At 45.8% G+C, this 13,714-nt stretch overlaps 1 protein-coding gene across 1 annotated transcript in view; it reads right to left on the reverse strand.

The window, feature by feature from the left end:
* The window catches only part of ME1 (malic enzyme 1), a 145,147-nt gene that overhangs the window by 25,495 nt on the left and 105,938 nt on the right, over nucleotides 1-13,714 (reverse strand). The window lies entirely within an intron of this gene.

The following is a 13,714-nucleotide window of genomic DNA, read 5'->3' on the forward strand; positions in this document are numbered from 1 at the left end:
CCAAAAGCAGGATCACCTAGGGTAGTCTGCACAGGAGTGCATCCAGGTGGCTTTTGAAAGTCTCCAGAGAAGGAGACTCCATAACCTCTCTGGGCAGCCTGTTCCAGTGCTCTGTCACCCTCACTGGAAAGAAGTTTCTCATATTGAGTGCAAAACCTCAGTGCCAAAGTCAGAAAGTACACAATACCATTTTGCACCAAGAAACCTGTGAGATATTTTGGATTTGAAGACAAGAGCACTAAGCAACCTGGAAAAAAAGAGATGTTGTTATATTAGAAGTCATTGTGATACTTCAGATGGAAAGTAACAAGAGCTAAATTCCTTATTAGCAAATGAGTTACAATGTGGACTGTGTTAAGTCAGCAGAGGAAGTACAGAGATAAAGAAACAACGGCAGCATTCTCTGATGGTGACATGAAAGATCTTGTCTGTAGTCCCTAATGGACGAGGCTCCTTGGTATTACATATTATTATTATTACAAATAGTAAAACATCTCAGAATCACAGAAACATTCAGGTTGGAAAAGACCCTCTGGATCACCAAGTCCAACTGATGACCCTGCTCTACAGGGTTCACCCCTAAGCCCAAGCATCACATCCGAATCACCTTTAACACATCCACATGACTCAGCCACCTCCCTGGGCAGCACATTCCAATGTCTGACCACTCTTGCTGTGAACATTTTTTTCCTAATGTCCAGCCTAAACCTACCCAGTCAGAGCTTGAGGCCATTCCCTCTTGTTCTATCACTAATTGCCTGTGAGAACAGACCAGCACCAGCTTCTCCACAACCTCCTGTCAGGTAGTTGTAGAGAGCAATGAGGTCTCCCCTCAGCCTCCTCTTTTCCAAACTAACCATCCTCAGCTCCTTCAGTCACTCTTCATCAGATTTATTCTCCAGGCCTTCCACCAGCTTCATTGCCCTCCTCTGCCCTGGCTCCAGCACCTCCACATCTCTCTCGTATTGAGGTGCCCAAAACTGGACACAACACTCAAGGTGTGGCCTCACCAGGGCTGAGTACAAGGGGACAATCACCTCCCTGCTCCTGCTGGACACAGCATTTCTAATGCAAGCCACAAGGATGCCATTGGCTTTCTTGGCCAGCTGGGCACACTGCTGGCTCATATTCAGCTGCTAGTCCATTAGAACCCCCCAGGTCCCTTTCTGCCAGATGGTTTTCCAGCCACACTTCCCGAAGCCTGCAGTGTTGCATGGGGTTGCTGTGACCCAAGTGCAGGATCTGGCATTTGGCCTTGTTGAAGCTCATCCTGTTAACACTGGCCATTGATCCAATCTATCCAAGACATAGTCACTTAGACAGCAGGACCTTTCAATTTAAGGAGCAAAAGGGAGTAACAGGAGTCAGTAGTTGATATTATGCAAAACTGCTCCTTTTGGATATGAACTGAAAGCAGTTCTCAATTTTAGGAAGGGTTCTTCACCTTTCAGTTTTAGTGGCTAGTCCACAGCATGTGAAGCAAAGGAGAAACTGGGCTCACTCTTCAAGCAAATGTACATCACAGTTTCCACAGAGAGTTCTTCATATCATCACGTTATAGAACCAAACTGAGGCTCAGAGCACAAACACAAATGAGCCATCAATAAACCCCTGAGAAAATTCATAAAAACCAGCTGTAAAAACAGGAGACCAGACTGCACAGCAGACATCTGTGTGGGATATTGCAAAACTGGAGGCAAATCCTCTAAATACCACCAATGGGAAGTCTACTGCCATGGCTTGTTTGAGCTGGTCCTGCCAGGGCTGCCTGAAAAGCCAGGGCTGAAGAGGAGAGCAGCTTTATGTCAGCCAGGCAAGACAGGCAGGGCTGGATGCTCTCCAAGATTGGTTCTTTGAATCAGCTGGGAAGCAGCTGAGAATAAGCCAGAGCTCCCTTGATGACTGCACTGTCCCACATTAGAGGCAGCACTGGCACTCGTCCCACCTCACAACCAGGAAGGCACAAATCTATTTATATAAACACTTGCCTCCATTTGACTGTGTCAACTGTGGCTTATTTAAACAAGAGAACAGAGATCAGCACACAGATAAATTAATACATTCATCTGAGGTTCTTCAGTACTGGAGACATGAGAAGCACGAATGACACGAGAGCTGCAGACCAAGAGTAAGCAGAGTATTCCCAACTGCAAATGTTTGGGGGTTACTCACATTTTTCCTTCCCTATCACACAGTTTAGAGCAAAACAAACAAAAAAGCAGTTGTTAGAGCATCTCAGAAGTCAGGGGGGAAGGATGGAAATTATGTGATTAAGAGTCATGGGAGAAGGTGTTGAAACATCTTCCTGTTGGGAGATGATCTCTCCATGGCTTCCAATCTCTTTCATCACAAGTAAATCCATCGTCTAAAGGCTGTTGATGAATCATCTAGAGGGCTCTAGGCAGGGACTGGGGACAGTGCTGGGAGCTGAGTGACCTCTCTTCAAGAGTGCAACAAAAGCACAATAAGGAACAAGAGAAGCACAGAGAGAGTTGTAGAAGGGGACAGATCAGGACACCCTCCCCAGCCAGAACTTCAGGAGAGTATCAGTTACAAGGAGTTTTAAAATGACAAAAAGTGGAGGTATGAATATAGACTCCCTGGTCAGGGGTTACTGAACCCCAAAGGCCCACAGGTGATAGGCACTTCTGTGCTACCCCATTTAGGAACCAAAATGCAGAGATACCCAAGCCCTCCAGAATCCCCACATCCTAATTACAAAGTGACTATGCCTCCTCATCAGGACCAGACCTAACACTTAAAGGTGAGGACAGCAGATTAAAAGCAGCAGAGGCAACTTGGACACACAATTAACAGAGAGTTTGTTGCCAACTCTGTGAAGAAAAAAACCCACAGCATTTTGAGGAGTTAATGTCAGAATGGTTAGCAGTACAACATACCACTTGGGTAAGAAATGAAACTCTGACTTGAAAACACAATGTTAGAAGATTAGGGATGCTAATATTTCAGTCTGTTATCATTTATAAAATGCCCCCATAGGGTTTGAGGGGCTTGGAACACAAGCCCTATGAGGAGAGCTGAGGGAGCTGGGGTTGCTTAGCCTGGAAAAGAAGAGACTCAGGGGTGACCTTATTGCTCTCTACAACTACCTGAAAGGAGGTTGTAGACAGGCAGAGGTTGGTCTCTTCTCCCAGGCAACCAGCACCAGAACAAGTGGACACAGTCGCAGGCTGCACAAGGGGAGGTTTAGGCTGGAGGTCAGGAGGAAGTTTTACACAGAGAGAGTGATTGCCCATTGGAATGGGCTGCCTGGGGAGGTGGTGGAGTCACCATCACTGGAGGTGTTCAGGAGGAGGCTTGATAGGGTGCTTGGTTGCATGGTTTAGTTGATTAGGTGGTGTTGGATGATAGGTTGGACGTGACAATCTTGAAGGTCTCTTCCAACCTGGTCTGGTCTATTCTATTCTATTCTATTCTATTCTATTCTATTCTATTCTATTCTATTCTATTCTATTCTATTCTATTCTATTCCCTTTCCATGTAAATAAGCACACATGGTTAACAGGCAGGACAGAATTTCTAGACAGTTATTTCAAGAGGAGAGGATCTGAGAAGCAGAGCAAGTCAGGAACCCAGAGAACAACAGAAACAAAACGAAGCAAAGCAATTAATTAATTTCAACAAGAGAGGCTGAGCAAAAGGAATCATAAACCATCCAAATTAGGTCACCATCTGATCAGCACATCTTGTACATGGTGTCAGAGGAAACAGTGACACGCTAACAAATTTAGCACCCAGATTTTTGGTGGTGTCTCTTCTAAGGAAAATAATATCCTTGAGCATATCCCACAAATCATCCTTTGGCCTTGTCCCTACTTCTTTTCATATATTTCCTGACTGAGTGTGAGTAATGCCATGAGCATTCAAAGACAAATTCATGTGTTTCCTTTCTGCAAAACTTCTTATAGAACAAGATAAATATGAGATGAAGCTGCACAGATTAATCTCCCAGACATCAGAATAACTGGCAAAGCCAACCAGGATTGCTTCACTGGGATAGGACATGAGAAAAGTTAAGGCAGAAACTGCTTTAAGGGTTTGTGGTGGATACACCAAAGGCATTGCATCTTCTCTAAGATGTGAATCAGTTTTTGGCTTTGAAAGACCTAGCTCAGCTGCAGTCAGCCATAAATGTGCTCATGATGGACAAAGAGTCAGAATAACAGACTGCTGATAAAAAGAAATAATTAGAAGTCAGCAGAAGCAGCAGACATAATATTGAGAGGTAAATGTAAGTTAGCATTAAACCCACAATCAATTTAGTATCTAGGATGAAATCCAAGCTTTGTAAAATAAGTTATTGTTGATAAAAATGTAAGAAAATTAATTGTCAGTCTGGATGGGATTCAGTTCAATATTAAGATACCTGACTGTGAGCCCTAGAGGCTCTTTCACATCTTGTAGGAGCTCTGCTGACTGTAAAGGGAATGACTACACTTCCTTGGCACTAAAATTCTGTCATCAGTTCCAAATGTCCCCCTTTCTCTTCCATCACTCTCTAAGCAACTACTGAACTATTGTTGTAGGTAAAATACACTCTGTCCTCAGGCTGGAGCTGTTTCAGCTCAAACCCAGACAACTATCTATGCAGCTTTGACCAAACCATGAACTTTAATCAGGGTCATATCCACTGCCAGTTCCTTGGCTGTGAGGATCTTTCCCTAATAAGATTGGCAGGGATATTCAAATAGGAAAAGGAGGAAAAGAAATGAAACTATTTTAGAGGATTGTGTATGGGATTAACTGAGTATCTCCATTCTAACTAATTAGGACTACAGGAACAGGTAAACTTTTAGAGTCTATTGCAGCCCATTGGAATGGGTTGCCCAGGGAGGTGGTGAGGTCAGTGTCACTGGAGGTGTTTAAGAAAAGCCTGGATGAGGCACTCAGTGCCATGGTCTAGTGAATTAGTTAGGGCTGGCTGATTGGTTGGACTTGATGATCTTGGAGGTCTCTTGGAACCTCTGTTGATTCTGTGATTCAGTCCTCCTCTTAGCAGACCAATATTCTGAGGGCCCTCAGCTGACGCTCTTATGCTTGCCATTCAGTTTGGGCTTCACTCAGATGATCTGAGGTCTTTCAGGAAGTAAGATCACACATCCAACAGGCAGTTCAAATACACATCACTCCATTAGGCACAAGTATGTCTGTGCTGAACTAAAAATCATAGAGTACAAAATTGTCCAAAGCAACATTGCCCCACGTTGACAACCTCCTTAATGTTGAGGATGGCATTCATCTCTCTATGTGAGGGAAATTCATTTGTGCATTAGAGGATTTGTGGCATAAAATAATCTAACTGTGTTTTGCATATTAGATATAAATTTCACCACAAGACAAGCATGTTTGGCAGCCCAGGAGCACGCCCCATCAGCCTGTACATCCTCAGCAGAGGAGAATCCATCCTGGCAGAAGGCAAGGGGTTTTTACTGAATCCCTTCAGATATTAAAAATGCCTTATTATTAGCATCCTATTCCTAGGCAGTTCTTGGCTGTATCTTGGCTGTAATTTAATCTTGCCTATTACATTACCCTTTTCTTGGTATTGCCTCACAGAAAAAAAAGCAGAATGGGAAATTTGCAGCATGTTACTAAACTGCTCTGACAAGGACTGCACTGGAACAGACTGTCCAGAGAAATTGTGGAAGCCTCCCCCCTGGAAGTGTTCAAGGCCAGGCTGGATGAGGCTCTGATGAAGTGGAAGATGTCCCTGCCCACAGCAGGGGTACTGAAACTAGATAATCTTTAAGGTCCCTTCCAACTCAAACACTTTTATGATTCCATGATGAATCTCATGAACATCTCAATGCTCTTTATCACTTTCTGCCTCTTTTCAGCTACTTAATACAAAGGGATTTACTGTCCTTGAAGTTCATGAGCAAAGATTTGGTCATTAATATAGCCAAATAGGACATTATGGCAGCTTTAAGAAGACACAAAATATGTTCACCACACATCACACATGTAGGTATATTTGTGTGAATGACAGGGAAAAAACCAAACAAGCAACAAACTGAAAATATGGGAAAGAAAAGGACTGAGGGAGACATTACCCATCTGTGTGTTCATCATGTTACAATGGGACACAATTCAGAAACTCAGAATTAAAGATGAGGCCAAAGTTTTCATGCATCATCTTCATCAATGACATTCATTAGGAGACAGAGAGTCTGCTCAGCAGGTTTGCTGATGACACCAAACTGGGAGGCTGGGCTGAGACACCTGAAGGCTGTGTGGCCATTCAGTGAGACCTGGACAGACTGAGAGCTGGGCAGAGAGGAACCTAATGAGGTTCAACAAGGATAAGTGCAGAGTCCTGCACCTGGGAATGAATAATAAACTGCACCAGTACAGGTTAGGAGATGATTTGTGGAGAAGGGCCTGAGAGTCTTCATGGACAAAAAGTTCTGCATGGGACAGCAATGCGTCCTTGTGGCATCCTGGGGTGAATTTAGAGGAGTGTGTCCAGCATATCCAGGGAGGTTCTCCTCCCGCTCTACTCTGCCCTGATGAGGCCTCACCTGGAATATTGAATCCAGTTTTGGGCTCCCCAGTTCATGAGGGATAGGGATCTGCTTGAGAGAGTCCAAATGAGGGCTACAGGATGATTAAGGGACTGGAGAATGTGCCTGATGAGGAGAGGCTGAGAGCCCTGGGGCTGTTTAGTCTGGAGAAGAGAAGACTGAGAGAGGACCAAATAAATGTTTCTAAATACCTGAGGGCTGGGTGTCAAGAGGGAGGGGACAGGTTCTGCTCAGTTGCACCCTGTGATAGGACAAGGGGCAATGGATGTAAACTGCAGCACAGGAGGTTCCACCTCAACATGAGGAGGAACTTCTTCACTGCGAGGGCCACAAAGTACTGGAACAGGCTGCCCAGAGAGGTTTTGGAGTCTCCTTCTCTGGAGACTTTCAAGACCCATCAGTTTGACCTGCACTAGATTCTATGGTCCTGCTCTGGCAGGGGTGATAACTTCTGGAGGTCTCTTCCAACCCCTAACATCCTGTGATCTGTGATCTCCAAGTGCATAAGAGTGCCAAAGCAGCTTTAAATGTGTCTTTCAGCTAAACATTCAAACTCCCATCTGAATGCCCTGGGCCACTTAAGGCAGCCATTTCAAGAGGAGTGATATATGCTTTTAAAAAAGCCATACAGTTCAAGTGGCAAAATTCCAATGATATGATCTGCAAACCTTCCTCATCCACCTTTGGAATTAAGAAAAAAAATACAGTAATTCCAAAGGTGAAAGCACACTGAACAAATTTCAACACAGCATAGCAGAAAAGTTGGTCATCAAGCTTGGTTTAATGAAAAAAAGATAGTTCCCAGGGTGTGTGTCGGGGGGGGGGAAGAGAATATTAACAGGAAAATGAAAACACAGCTGCACTTGAACTAAAATTAAAAAGCCACAAAGGGAAAATCAGATACAAATGTCTGATAAGTGACTTCGTGGCAGTTTTTAGGGGTGGGGGAAGACACAAAAGGTGGAAAATCTTTGCAGTCAGGTCAGCAAAAGTTAGTAGCATATTATCAGTCAGGGTTGGAAGGGACCACAAGGATCATCTAGGTCAAACCCCCCTGCCATAGGCAGGGACACCCCACACTAGATCAGGCTGCCCAGAGCCTCATCCAGCCTGGGCTTAAACACCTCCAGGGACAGGGCCCCAGCCACCTCCCTGGACAACCCATTCCAGGGTTTCACCACTCTCATGGTGAAGAACCTCCTCCTCACATTCAGCCTGCATCTCCCCACCTCCAGCTTCATTCCATTCCCCCTAGTCCTATCACTACCTGAGATCCTGAGAAGTCCTTCCCCAGCCTTCCTGTAGGCCCCCTTCAGATACTGGAAGGCCACAATGAGGTCACCTCGGAGTCTTCTCTTCTCCAGACTGAACAGCTCCAACTCCTTCAGTCTGTCCTCATAGCAGAGCAGTTCCAGCCCTCTGCTCATCCTCGTGGCCCTTCTCTGGACATGTTCCAGCACCTCCAGATCCCTCTTGTAATAGGGGCTCCAGAACTGGAGGCAGTACTCCAGGTGGGGTCTCACCAGAGCTAAGTAGAGGGGGAGGATCACCTCCCTTGACCTGCTGGCCACACTTCTGAAGTTCCAAGGTTATTTTATGTTGGTTTTAAATATTTGGTTGAAATAACACAGAAAGTAGATCACAGGATCACAGGAGGTCAGGGGTTGGAAGGGACCCAAAGAGATCATTGAGTCCAACTCTCCTGCCAGAGCAGGACCATACAATCTAGCTCAGGTCACACAGGAATGCATCCAGGCAGGCCTTGAAAGTCTCCAGAGAAGGAGACTCCACAGCCCCTCTGGGCAGCCTGTTCCAGTGCTCTGTGACCCTTACAGGAAGGAAGTTCCCCCTTATGTTGAGGTGGAACCTCCTGGGCTGCAGCTTACATCCATTGCTAGGATTGAAAGGGCCTCCCTGCTTTTGACCAAGCAAAAGAGTAAGTAAAACTCTTTTGATCTTTTGGTGAGGCAATTTTTAAGTGACTTTCATTGAACAGGTTTCTATTGATACATCTGCTTAGTAGAAAGAAAGAAAAGTCACCTTAATAGATGCAAACATTGGTTAAGTGGTGGCCACTATGCTGTGGCTTTGCAAATCTTTGCTAGGAAGAAAAGGTTTTTAACACTAGAGTCCTTCCCATTGTGCAGTTTTCTCACAGATTGTCCTCCTTTTACTTCTTTTATCTCAATTCTAAGAGTTTGGGTATTCTTGCAACACTTTTCTGCCACCAGCTAAAGCCAGAATAACTTCCTAAGTGGATCTAAAGGACAGCATTCTCTCTCAGGCCAGAGAAAGGAAGCAGGGACAGCTTAATTTTTTACCTGCTGTAGATATGACTTCCCAGCAGTCAAGTTTCAAGAGGCTTAGACTGTATTTTCTTTCTTTCTTTGAGGGGCAAGGGGACATTTTTAGGACAAGAGGAAATGGACTTAAGTTGTGCCAGGGGAGGTTTAGATTGAGTAGTAGGAAAAACATCTTTACTGAAAGACTGGCGAGGTGTTGGAACAGGCTGCCCAGGGAGGTGGTGGAGGTGCCACCCCTAGAGGTGTTTGAGAAGTGTGTAGATATAGCACTTCAAGAGATAGTTTAGGGGCCATGGTAATTGGGTTCCAGTTGGACTCAATGATCTTAAAGGTCTTTTCCAACCTTTTTGATTCTATGATTTTTTAAGAGGAACATTAGCTGCAGAAGAAAGTCAAGAGAGGACTTGCAGAGCCCTACACCACGGATGGATTTCCTTGTGCTCAGCTCAGGTCTTACACTGAACTGTCTCCAGCTGCTAGATCCAGGGGGTTCTGCACTCAAACACTGTAGCAGTAAGTATCCATCCATCCTCAAGCCCCCCAGAACAGCCAGACAGGAAGGCTCCCAGGTCCTCCAGGAACACCACCAAGGACTTGAAATGTGCACCATTGGCTCCTGCTGCTTGCATCAACATCTGGCCACAAATTCAGCCCCAATCTATCTCAGACAGCTGTTATGTCTGGCTATCACAAACAGTTCACAAATATACTCCAGGCAGGACATGAAATTCAGTGGACTGCTTTTTGGCCAAATCCCAAATTAAAGTTCCACCAAGAAGAATGAGCAGAGGAAAGGAACTTGGAGGCTATGCAAGATGTTGATTGGTTTTGGCACTGCTTAAGAGCACTGAAGCTAGAAGGTGGTGAGGAAAGCACACAGCCACCAAGCCACTAGAAAGTTAGAAGCTCTGAAAGGAATTAGTCACTGTGTACCAAGAGCAACAACCTGGCTTCTCAGCTGACTAGCAAATTAGCAGCAAGAGGTGTAAAAGCAGCAGGAAGAAACGAGCAGAAGAGGAAAGAAGGCTGGTTAACCACCTAAGCTGGGCAGACATGCAGCTGAGGCCTATTTCAGTCCTTCAGGGCTGTGAAGTTCCTATACTTTTTTCCCCTTTAAGTTTGTTCCTTAACACCATCAAGAGGTAATTTTAGTTCAGCTGTATTACTTGCTAATCCCAGTCTCTATAGTGGAGGAAACTGTGCAATACACTGTTCTTAGGCTTCAACAGCCACGGAAGAGACCTCAGCTGGAGTTCTGTGTACAGGTCTGGAGCCTCAATAGAGGAAGGACATGGACCTGATGGAGAGGGTCCAGAGGAGGGCCACAAAAAGGATCAGGGCATCTCTGCTACAAGGATAGGCTGAGGGAGGTGGGGGTGTTCAGCCTGGAGAAGAGGAGGCTCCAGGGAGACTTAATAGCAGCCTTTCAGTACCTGAAGGGGGCCTACAGGAAGGATGGAGAGAGGCTGTTTACAAAGGCCTGCAGTGACAGGACCAGGGGCAATGGCTTCAAACTAGAGAAGGGCAGATTTGATTGGTTATCAGGAAGAAGTTCTTTACTATGAGGGTGGTGGAACACTGGAACACAGGTTGCCCAAGGAGGTGGTTGAGGCCCCTTCCTTGGAGATATTCAAGGTGAGACTTGATGAGGCCCTGGCCAGCCTGACCTAGTTGAGGATGTCCCTGCTGACTGTGGGGAGGTCGGACTTGAAGACCTTTGGAGGTCCCTTCTGGCATGGACCATTCTATGATTCTCTGATAAGATACACAGGCCTTCAGTTATCTCTGTTTGGGTGCAAAAGCACTCTAAATTATTAGTTTAAAGCCAAATGAAGTAAAATCACTCATTAAAATAAACAAACAAATGAAAAACTGTCAGAAAAGAGAAAAAAGTCTGTCTCAGGTAATAGCAATTTCCAGCATCCTTCTACAGCTATCAGGCTCCTTCTGTGCTCTCTGGCAAGGAATCTCCAAGATGACCTTTAGTAGTACTCTCCCATCCCAATGTCTGTGATCTTAATGTTTTCCCTGTAACAGTATCACAGTATCACAGTATAACTAAGGTTGGAAGAGACTTTGAGGATCATTGAGTCCAACCTGTCACCACAGACCCCATGACTAGACCATGGCACCAAGTGCCACATACAATCCCCTCTTGAACGCCTCCAGGGACGGTGACTCCACCACCTCCCTGGGCAGCACATTCCAATGACGAACAACTCGCTCGGTGAAGAACCTTCTCCTCACCTCGAGTCTAAACCTCCCCTGGCACAGGCTGAGACTGTGTCCCCTTGTTCTGGTGCTGGTTGCCTGGGAGAAGAGACCAACCCCTTCCTGGCTACAACCACCTTTCAGGTAGTTGTAGAGGGCAATGAGGTCACCCCTGAGCCTCCTCTTCTCCAGGCTAAACAATCCCAGCTCCCTCAGCCTCTCCTCATAGGGCTTCTGTTCAAGTTGTGTCCAGTTCTGGGCCCCTCAGTTTAAGAAGGACATTGAGACACTTGAACGTGTCCAGAGAAGGGCAACAAGGCTAGGGATACTGTGAAGGCCGCTAGAAGGGTGCTGCTCAATAACCCAACACTGTTACTGACTGCAGAATGCATGCCTCTGATGTAAAGGTATATGAACTATAGAAGATCTTAAATACTAGACAGCTAACTGCTGTGCAAGAGTGCAGTACCAACAAAAATGACCATAAACACTGCTAACCAACAGGCAAGAGAGAGAAAGCAAAGCCAACTGGCCTCTCCTCCATTTCTTTTAAGTAGCTCACAAACTACTAAATGCATAAGCACCTTTTAAAACATACCAGTTTCTTTATTCTGGCACATGGAATTCATATGTTTCTTTATTTTGGCATATGGAAAGAATGAGGTAAGGGTGACTGATGAAGTCTCTCAGCAGCTTCAAATTCTGACCAGTGTTGATAGCACTGCAGACCACAACATCTGCAACACAAGCTCTATCACTGTGCATGGAAGCTCTTGGATGTAATATATCTCAGTTCTTGCAGCAGAGTGACATGCCTGCAATACCAGGAAAATGTTCTCTTCAAAAAAGCATTTTTGTTCCTTTTAAAATAATTCTTGAATGCTATCATTCAGGGTTGGAAGGGACCACAAGGATCATCCAGTTCCAACCCCCCTGCCATGGGCAGGGACACCCCACACTAGATCAGCCTGGCCAGAGCCTCGTCCAGCTGTACCTACACATCTTTGTGCAAGATTGTGCTAGCAAATAATAGAATATGGGAAATAGTAAACATTTCTTTCTTTACATATCTTTTTTTTTTTCTTAAGATCTCCTGAAAAATTCTCTGCTGAAAAATTCTCTTCATTATGTGCTCATCCCTAAGGCAAATAGAGCAGGAACTCCCAAGCATAATCACAGAATTTAGAATAGAATAAACCAAACCAGGTTGGAAGAGACCTTCAAGATCATCATGTCCAACCCATCAACCAATCCAACCCACCTAAACAACTAACCCATGGCACCAAGCACCCCATCAAGTCTCCTCCTGAACACCTCCAATGATGGTGACTCCACCACCTCCCCGGGCAGCCCATTCCAATGGGCAATCATTCTATCTGTATAGAACTTCTTCCTAACATCCAACCTGAACCTCCCCTGGCGCAGCCTGAGACTGTGTCCTCTTGTTCTGGTACTGGCAGCCTGGGAGAAAAGACCAACATCTGCCTGTCTACAACCTCCCTTCAGGTAGTTGTAGGGAGCAATAAGGTCACCCCTGAGTCTCCTCTTCTCCAGGCTAAGCAATCCCAGCTCCCTCAGTCTTTCCTCATAGGGCCTGTGTTCCAAACCCCTCACCAACTTCGTTGCCCTTCTCTGGACTCGTTCCAGCAAGTCAACCTCCTTCCTAAACTGAGGGGCCCAGAACTGGACACAGGACTCGAGGTGTGGCCTAAACAATGCAGTGTACAGGGGCAGAATGACCTCTCTGCTCCTGCTGGCCACACTGTTCCTGATGCAGGCCAGGATGCCATTGGCCCTCTTGGCTGCCTGGGCACACTGCAGAATCAATAAGGCTGGAAAAGACCTCAGAGATCATCAAGTCCAACCTATCACCCAACACCTCATGATTAGCTAAACTATGGCTTCAAGTGCCACGTCCAACCCTTTTTTGAACAGCAATCTCATTGGGGAAGACAGCATGAAAAAGGCAGAGTTAGGCACAGAGGAAAGCAAGAGAAGCTGCAGCAAGGTGAAAGCTATGTAAGGGAACACCGAATGTAGTCAGGGGGTTGCTAGGTGGATCACAGAGCAAAGGACACCAAAGGAACAGGGCCCAGTTCCAACCTCTTCCAGCAGCAACCATGAGCCAGCTGGGATTGTCACCATGGACATTTCCCCAGTGCCACTGACAATGCCCAGGAATGCTCAGGAGTCCCTTTCTCCAATCTCCAGCACTTTTTGTTCAGCCTCTACAGAAGTGACTGTCCCAGAAGGTTAACCCTCAGCATCCTCACTCCACATCCCATGCCACCATGCAGGACACCCTCCAGGCTCTCCAGGGATGTGCCTCCATGATCACTTCCCACCCATAATCCTCAGCTGAAGGTCTGCCGGGCTTTGCTAAGCCCAGCAGAGCCACTGCAAGACAGGCCACTAACAACTCAAAGGCCACAGCATGAGGAGTAGAGGAAAACAGTAAGAAGTTGCCTGCACTTCTCCTCCTCCCTCAAAGAGTAACATGGGAATCTGTCATTCATTTAATACACTGTAGGAAAGAAAGCCAGCTTGCTGTGGCAAGAGAGATAAATTGTTGTTGCTTTCACAGAGAATACAGATAGGATAGGATAGGATAGGATAGGATAGGATAGGATAGGATAGGATAGGATAGGATAGGAT

This window comes from Melanerpes formicivorus, unplaced genomic scaffold (genome assembly GCF_026170545.1).
Source record: "Melanerpes formicivorus ecotype bairdi unplaced genomic scaffold, bMelFor1.0.p_v2 SCAF_2, whole genome shotgun sequence".
In the NCBI taxonomy this organism is placed as follows: Eukaryota; Metazoa; Chordata; class Aves; order Piciformes; family Picidae; genus Melanerpes; species Melanerpes formicivorus.